Raw genomic sequence first — 7,303 nt, forward strand, 5'->3', positions numbered from 1 at the left:
ATTCTTTAAAAAGAAAAATCGAGTCAAAGTCAGTTGTTTATTAATGAAGTTTCTTGACATACGAAAATTTAGCCTCGTTTTGGTTAAGCTTTTATTTTTAATTCTAGTATCCTTAACATACAGTGTTACATTAGTTTCATATATACAATATAATGATTTGGTAATTCCATACATCACCCAGTGCTCATCATGACTAGTGCATTCCTTAATTCCCATCTCCTATTTCACCCATTCCCCTACCAACATCCCCCCTGGTAACCATCAGTTTGTTCTCTATAGCAGTCTTCTTCTTGGTAAATCTGTCTTTTCTGTCTCCTTCGCTCATTTTTATTTTGTTTCTTACATGTTACTTAGGAGTGAAATCATATTTGTCTTTCTCTGACTTACACTGCTTAGCGTAATACGCTCTAGCTCTCACCATGCAAATGACAAGATGTCATTCTTTTCAATGGCTGAACAATATTCCATTGTGTGTGTGTGTGTGTGTATATATATATATATGTGTGTGTGTGTGTGTGTGTATATATATATATATATATATATACACACACACACACCACTTTTCATTCACTAATCCATCAACATGCACACTTAGGCTGATGATTGCAAATAATGCTGTAGTAAAAACATGAGTGCATGTATCCCTTTGAATTGGTGTGTTTGTCATATCTGGGTAAACATGCAGGAGTGCAACTCTTGGATTGTTAGTTTTGTTTTTAACTTTTTGAGGAACCGCCATACGGTTTCCCGTGGTGGCTGTCCCAGTTTGCACTTCCACCAAAAGTGCAACAGGGTTCCTTTTTCTCCACATCCTCAACTACACTTGTTTCTTGTGGTTTTGATTTTAGCCATTCTGACAGGTGTGCAGCGCTATCTCATTGTAGTTTTGATTTGCATTTCCCTGATGATGTGTGATGCTGATCATCTTTTTATATATCGGTTGGCCAACTGGACATCTTCTTTGGAAAAATGTCTGATATATTCTGATCATTCTTGACCTGGATTGTGTTTTGGGTGTTGAGATGTATCAGTTCTTTAGATTCTTACACTAACCTTTATCAGATATGTCATATGCAAATGTCTTCTCCCATTCTGTAGGTTGCCTTTTAGTTTGTGGATTGATTCCTTCACTGCAAAAGCTTTTGATTTTGATGTAGCCCCAACAGTTTATTTTGCTTTTATTGCTCTTGCCTCAGGAGACATAAAAAAAGAAAAACCTGGCTACAGCTAATACCAGAGAGATCATTGCCTGTGCTCTCTTCAAGGATAAATGGTTTCATGTGATATATTTATATCTTTAAACCATTTTGAATTTATTTTTGTAAATGGTGAAAGAAAGTGGTCCTGTTCAATCTTTTATATACCCATTCAGTTTTCCTAGCATCATTTATTGAAGGAGACTGCCTTTTCAAACCATTGGATATTCTTTCTTGCTTTGTCAAAGATTAATTAGCCATATCATTATAGTTTATTTCTGGATTTTCTATACTATTCTACTGATATTTGTATCCATTTAATGCCAATACTATGCCGTTTGATTACTACAGCTTTGTAATATAACTTGAAATCTAGCATAGAGATATCTCAGTTATGTTTTTCTTTTTCCAATATTGGCTTTGGCTATTTGAGGTCTTCAGTGGTTCCATATAAATTTAGTGTTGTTTGCTCTAGTTCTGTGAAACATGTCGATGGATTTTAGTAGGCATTGCATTAAATTTGTAGATTGCTTTGGGTCCTATACACAGTTTAACAATAGGTGCTCTTCCAATCTATGAGATGGATTCTTTCCACGTCTTTGTGTCATCCTCAATTGCTTTCACCAATGTTTTCAGAATACAGGTCTTTCAAAATTTGGCCTCTGTGTTATTTTTTTAACATGTTATTATTATTATTTATTTATTTATTTATTTATTTTTATTTATTTATTTATTTGAGAGAGAGAGAGAGAGAGAGTGTGTGTGTGTGCACAGTAGGCAGAGAGGCAGGTGGAGGGAGGGGAAAGAAGCAGGGCCCCTGCTGAGCAGAGAGCCTTATATGTGGCTCTATCCCAGTACCCTGACATCATGACCCAAGCCAAAGGCAGTCGCTTAACCGACTGAGCCAGCCAGGCGCCCCTTGGCCTCTGTTTTTAAAAAGGGTTTAGTTATCTATTTTTGCTTTCACCTCTCCTAACCTGTGAAATGCCCAGTAAAGGCCCAGTTTTAGTTCCCATAACTAAGTGTGACAGGTGAGGAATTCTCTGAAATGTCTGACAGCTAACTGGACAAAAGTTAACCACCATGAATTATCACCTTCCACCTGTCAGAATGGCTAGAATCAAAAACACACACTAAAAAATATTGGTGAGGATGCAGAGACTAAGGAATACTCGTGAGCTGGTGATGAGGATAGAAATTGGGGCAGCCACTGTAAAAAACAAAATGAGTTTCCTTGAAGAAGTACCAATAGAAATACCATATGATCCAGTAATCCACTACTGGGTACTTACTTACCCCCCAAAAAAGAAAACACTAATTTGAAAAGACATATGTACCCCCATGTTTACTGCAGCATTATTTACAACAGCCAAGATATGAAAGTAACCCATGTCCATCAACAGATGTATAACACACACACACACACACACACACACACACAGAGCAATATTACTCAGCCATAAAAAAGAATGAAACCTTACCATTTGCAACAATGTGGATTACCTGGAGGGTATTAAGCCAAGTGAAATAAGTCAGAGCAAAATAGACAAATACTGTATGATTTCACTTATATGTAGAAATCAAAAAGCAGAACAAATGAACAAACAACCAAAAAGCAGAACCAGACCCATAAGTACAGAGAATTCTGTATTGCCAGAAGGGAAGTGGGTGGGGGACAGACAAAAATGGGTGAAGGAAGTGGGAGGTTCAGCATTCCAGGTATAGTAAGTTCACAGGGATAAAAGTACAGCATAGGGAATATAGTCAATAGTATTGTAACAGCAATATGCAGTAACACATGGTAGCTACACTTGTGGTAAGCATGGGGTAACAACATAGACCTGCTGAATCACTATGTTGTACACATGAAACCAACATAACGGTGTGTCAACTATACTTAAATTTTGAAAAGGAACTATCTACAGATGTTAAAGAACAAATTTATATGTTATTACTTGGAATACTATTCCCGAAGAGATTAAAAGATTAAAAATTATAAAATCCAAGTTTCACAAGTCCTGCCTTATTTACGTCCACATAAACTAGCAAGACCTTAAAAAATCATCAAGGGCACTCAGATACCCAAGAAGAGAGAACTGCTATACAAATAGTCCTGATATCTGTGCCTCTATTTACCCACACACTGCCTAATATTTTCTTTTTGTGAGCTACCACTCCTGGATCACTCCTCTGCAGGGCTCAGTGGCACTCTCCAACGTTTAAGTCTTTAGCCTGCCAAGGCACAGATTCCCAAAACAAGGAAAGGCTCAAATGACCAAGAATAGGAGCCATTTCCTGCTCCTGGAGAACCAGCTAAATGGAGTCTGAGTCATCCATGCAGTCATCTCAATGTAGGCACCTTACCAACTACCCAAATGAAGCTCCGTTATTGATCTGACAGCTAGTCCTACCCCACCAAACCCTACACATACATGGGAAGGGCATCAGAGAATTACCGAAAAGAGGTGGAGCGATCACAAGACCCTGTGACCTTGGGCATACATTTACATAGTTCAGAATCTCCATTCCCCCCATTATTTGAAAGGATCTAACCCGCCTTCTGTAAGGTGGGGTAGAAGTCGATGATGTCCCATTCCTATTTGCTGTAAATACTCTTGCCAGTGGTTCAACTGATTTTAATGTTTCTCAACAGAAACTCTGAAGTAGGGCAGCCGGATAGCCCAGCGGTTTAGTGCCACCTTCAGCCCAGGGCATGATCCTGGAGACCCAGGTTTGAGTCCCAAGTCAGGCTCCCTGCATGGAGCCTGCTTCTCCCTCTGCTTGTATCTCTGCCTCTCTCTCTCTCTCTCTCTCTCTCTCTGTCTCATGAATAAATAAAATCTTTTTTTAAAGGAAAAGAAACCCTGAAGTATGCTAGTTCCTTCAATTAAACAAACAAAAGAGGGATCCCTGGGTGGCGCAGCGCTTTAGTGTCTGCCTTTGGCCCAGGGTGCGATCCTGGAGACCGGGATCGAATCCCATGTTGGGCTCCCGGTGCATGGAGCCTGCTTCTCCCTCTGCCTGTGTCTCTGTCTCTGCCTCTCTCTCTCTCTCTCTCTCTCTCTCTCTGTGTGTGACTATCATAAATAAATAAAAATTAAAAAATAAAATAAATAAATAAATAAATAAATAAACCAACAAAAAGAAATGCTGCTCAGGACTCTTGAACGCTCTATTTTATTTTATTTTATTTTTTTTGAACGCTCTATTTTAATATGCTTTTATAAACAACAACCCAATATCTTGTGTTCTTTCTTTGTGTAATTGACCTTTGTCTATCTTGTCATAAACTCCAATATTCTGTCATCATTTCTAAAACTCTTTTTCCTATTCAACCCAGTGTGGTTCTTCTTGAAACATGCCCTCTCCTGCTAATTCCCATCTCGTGTACACTAGACCCACTCCCTATCTTTATATTATGAAATCAAAGATGAGAGAAAAGGGAAAAAATCTAAATTTAAATCTCATTTCTGTCAGTTATCAAATTCAAGTAAGTCACTTTAATCCCTTTTCAGTTTCAAATTCTCCACTTCAACAACCACTTGGTAAGGATGTTAAACATGGGTTACAGCATCAGAGAGTATTTTGATTAACACATCTCTAAGATTCTTTAAAACCCTGAAATTCTATCTGCTTTTCATTTTGACTTTAGAAAAATGGAGAATCCTTAGCTGCAGAAATGATAAAAAGTAATGGAATAAAAGAAACAGCAAGAAAATTGGAGAAGAAAGTTTAAAAAAATCAAGAAAAGTATAGAAAGGACATGGATAAAAGCAAAAAAGTCTACAAAAAAAGAAAAAGCTTCACAGAACTTATCAAGGGTGCCAGCCTAAAGGGAAAATTAGACTGAGAAGTCAGTAAATAGACAACTGTTTAGAAATACCCTCTAAATAGATGATAAATTTAATTAACGTTACATGGTCTATACCTAGATTACATATCCTTCACTTTCAGAAATATCATTCATCTCAAGGAGAGCAGACGTCACTATATCTAAGAGCTTGCCTGATTAGGGCTTGCTTATGTAAAAGCTATGGTACTGTGGCCATAGGTAACTGAGATCCACTCCAAAATCTTTGACAGTAAAAACAAGAAACTAGTTACCACTGCAATAATTACCTCTAGCTATCACTAGTTGTGTCAAATATATTAGGAAAATGCTTGGACTTGCCTGGTTCTTAAGAAAACTCTAAATCAGAGTTAACATGTAATGAAATTTGACATTCTGGGATGATCTAAGATCTGTATCTTAATTCCAGTGCTGCTGAGGGGCAAAACATGTATGGGAGCCACGCAGGCTAACATTCAAATCATGGGTCTGCTACTCATTAACTATGGAATCCTGGGTCAGTTTATCCATCTCCCTGAACTACAGCTGACTAGTTAAAAAAAGTAGGCTATAACAGCACAGCTCCTTGGTGAAACTATTGCAATGACTAATAAGTAATAAGTAAGACGTATTAAGCACATAATACAGTGTCTAGCCCAGAAGACAACACTCAACAAATCCTTTCCTCTCCACTTCCTTGGTTAACACATCATTTTAAAAAAATCCATAAAAGTCCTACCTGCTTAAAGAGACTTCTTCAGACTTCTTAGCCACTAGTAAAGAAAGCAGGAAAATACATTTTAAGTCAACAATAGAAAAATACAGAATATTAAAACTGTAAGACAGATGATGACTTGTTCAAAAGTATTCCTTTGGGACCACACCTGGAAACCACACTACAGTGGATATTAATTGTACTATTGGTAGGCAGTTAATGCATTAAGAAATCTCATTTTCTCCTCTATATTTACCAATGCAAGAAAGAATTCTAGTTATCAGGATGTGGTACATACAAGTGGATGTTTCTAATGACCATTATTGTAACCCAAACCAAACCCTATGAGACTGACAGGAAATGGTATCATTAGCAGAATCATTATCATAAAGTGACAATGGCAAACTTAAATAGCATGATTTTCCTGGACTTCCACTACTAGGAGCAGTTAAAACAGACTATACATATTTAGCTGGAACACAACGGAACCTCTCCAGCTCCTCAGTGGAGACTGCTAAGTTCAGGATGAAATGCCTCATCACAAAGTTCGGCTCGGCTCCGGTCACAATCTTGGGGTCCTGGGTGGAGACCCTCAGGGAGTCTGCTTTTCTCTCTCCCTCTGTCCTTCCACCTCGCTTGTACTATCTTTCAAATAAATAAATAAACTCTTCTCAAAACCTTTTCTAGAGAAAGACATAAGGCCTAGAAAAAGAACATTTTATTTTTTTTATTTTTTTAAAATATTTTTTTCTTTATTTATTTATGATAGTCACACACACAGAGAGAGAGAGAGAGAGAGGCAGAGGGAGAAGCAGGCTCCATGCACCGGGAGCCCGACGTGGGATTCGATCCCGGGTCTCCAGGATCGCGCCCTGGGCCAAAGGCAGGCGCCAAACCGCTCGCCACCCAGGGATCCCAAGAACAACATTTTAAATGGATTGAATTGAGCCTCCTGACTTGTTCAGTAGAGAGGCTGAAAATTTCAAAATGGACTGATACTTGGCTAAGGAAATAAAAGCTTCCTTTGTCTTCCAGTATCTTTAACTTGGTATTCTTCAATCTATCCTCCACACGAGACGCCTGCAACTATGGCCACAGGCCAAATCCAACCTGCCATCTGGTTCTGTAAATAAAGTTGTAATGGAGCACAGTCACATCTATTTCAATACATATTGCTATGGCTACTTTCACACGACAATGGCAGAGTGTGAGACCCCAGGGCCTAAAATATTCACTATCTGGCCCTTTTAAGAAAAGCCTGGTGATCCCCATTTTATGCCATAACCAAAGGGCCCTAATTCAAATCTAATCTGATTACTCTTCTATTTCAAATTCTCCTATCAATCCCTGCTGGCTCCCTCCCCAACAGCCATTCCATATTCTTCATTCTTGCTGGAGAACCACAGCTTTATTTGGATATTTAGTGTCCCAATACACAAAGAATGTGGTCTCGCCCCAGCTGCAAAAGGAAAAGGATTATTCTAAGCTAATCACAGTACCTGACTTACCAGTGACTGGTTTAGGAACAAGCAAGTCATGTTACCTAGCCTATAAATGTTAGGG

The sequence above is a fragment of the Canis lupus genome, unplaced genomic scaffold (assembly GCF_011100685.1).
Source record: "Canis lupus familiaris isolate Mischka breed German Shepherd unplaced genomic scaffold, alternate assembly UU_Cfam_GSD_1.0 chrUn_S977H1143, whole genome shotgun sequence".
In the NCBI taxonomy this organism is placed as follows: Eukaryota; Metazoa; Chordata; class Mammalia; order Carnivora; family Canidae; genus Canis; species Canis lupus.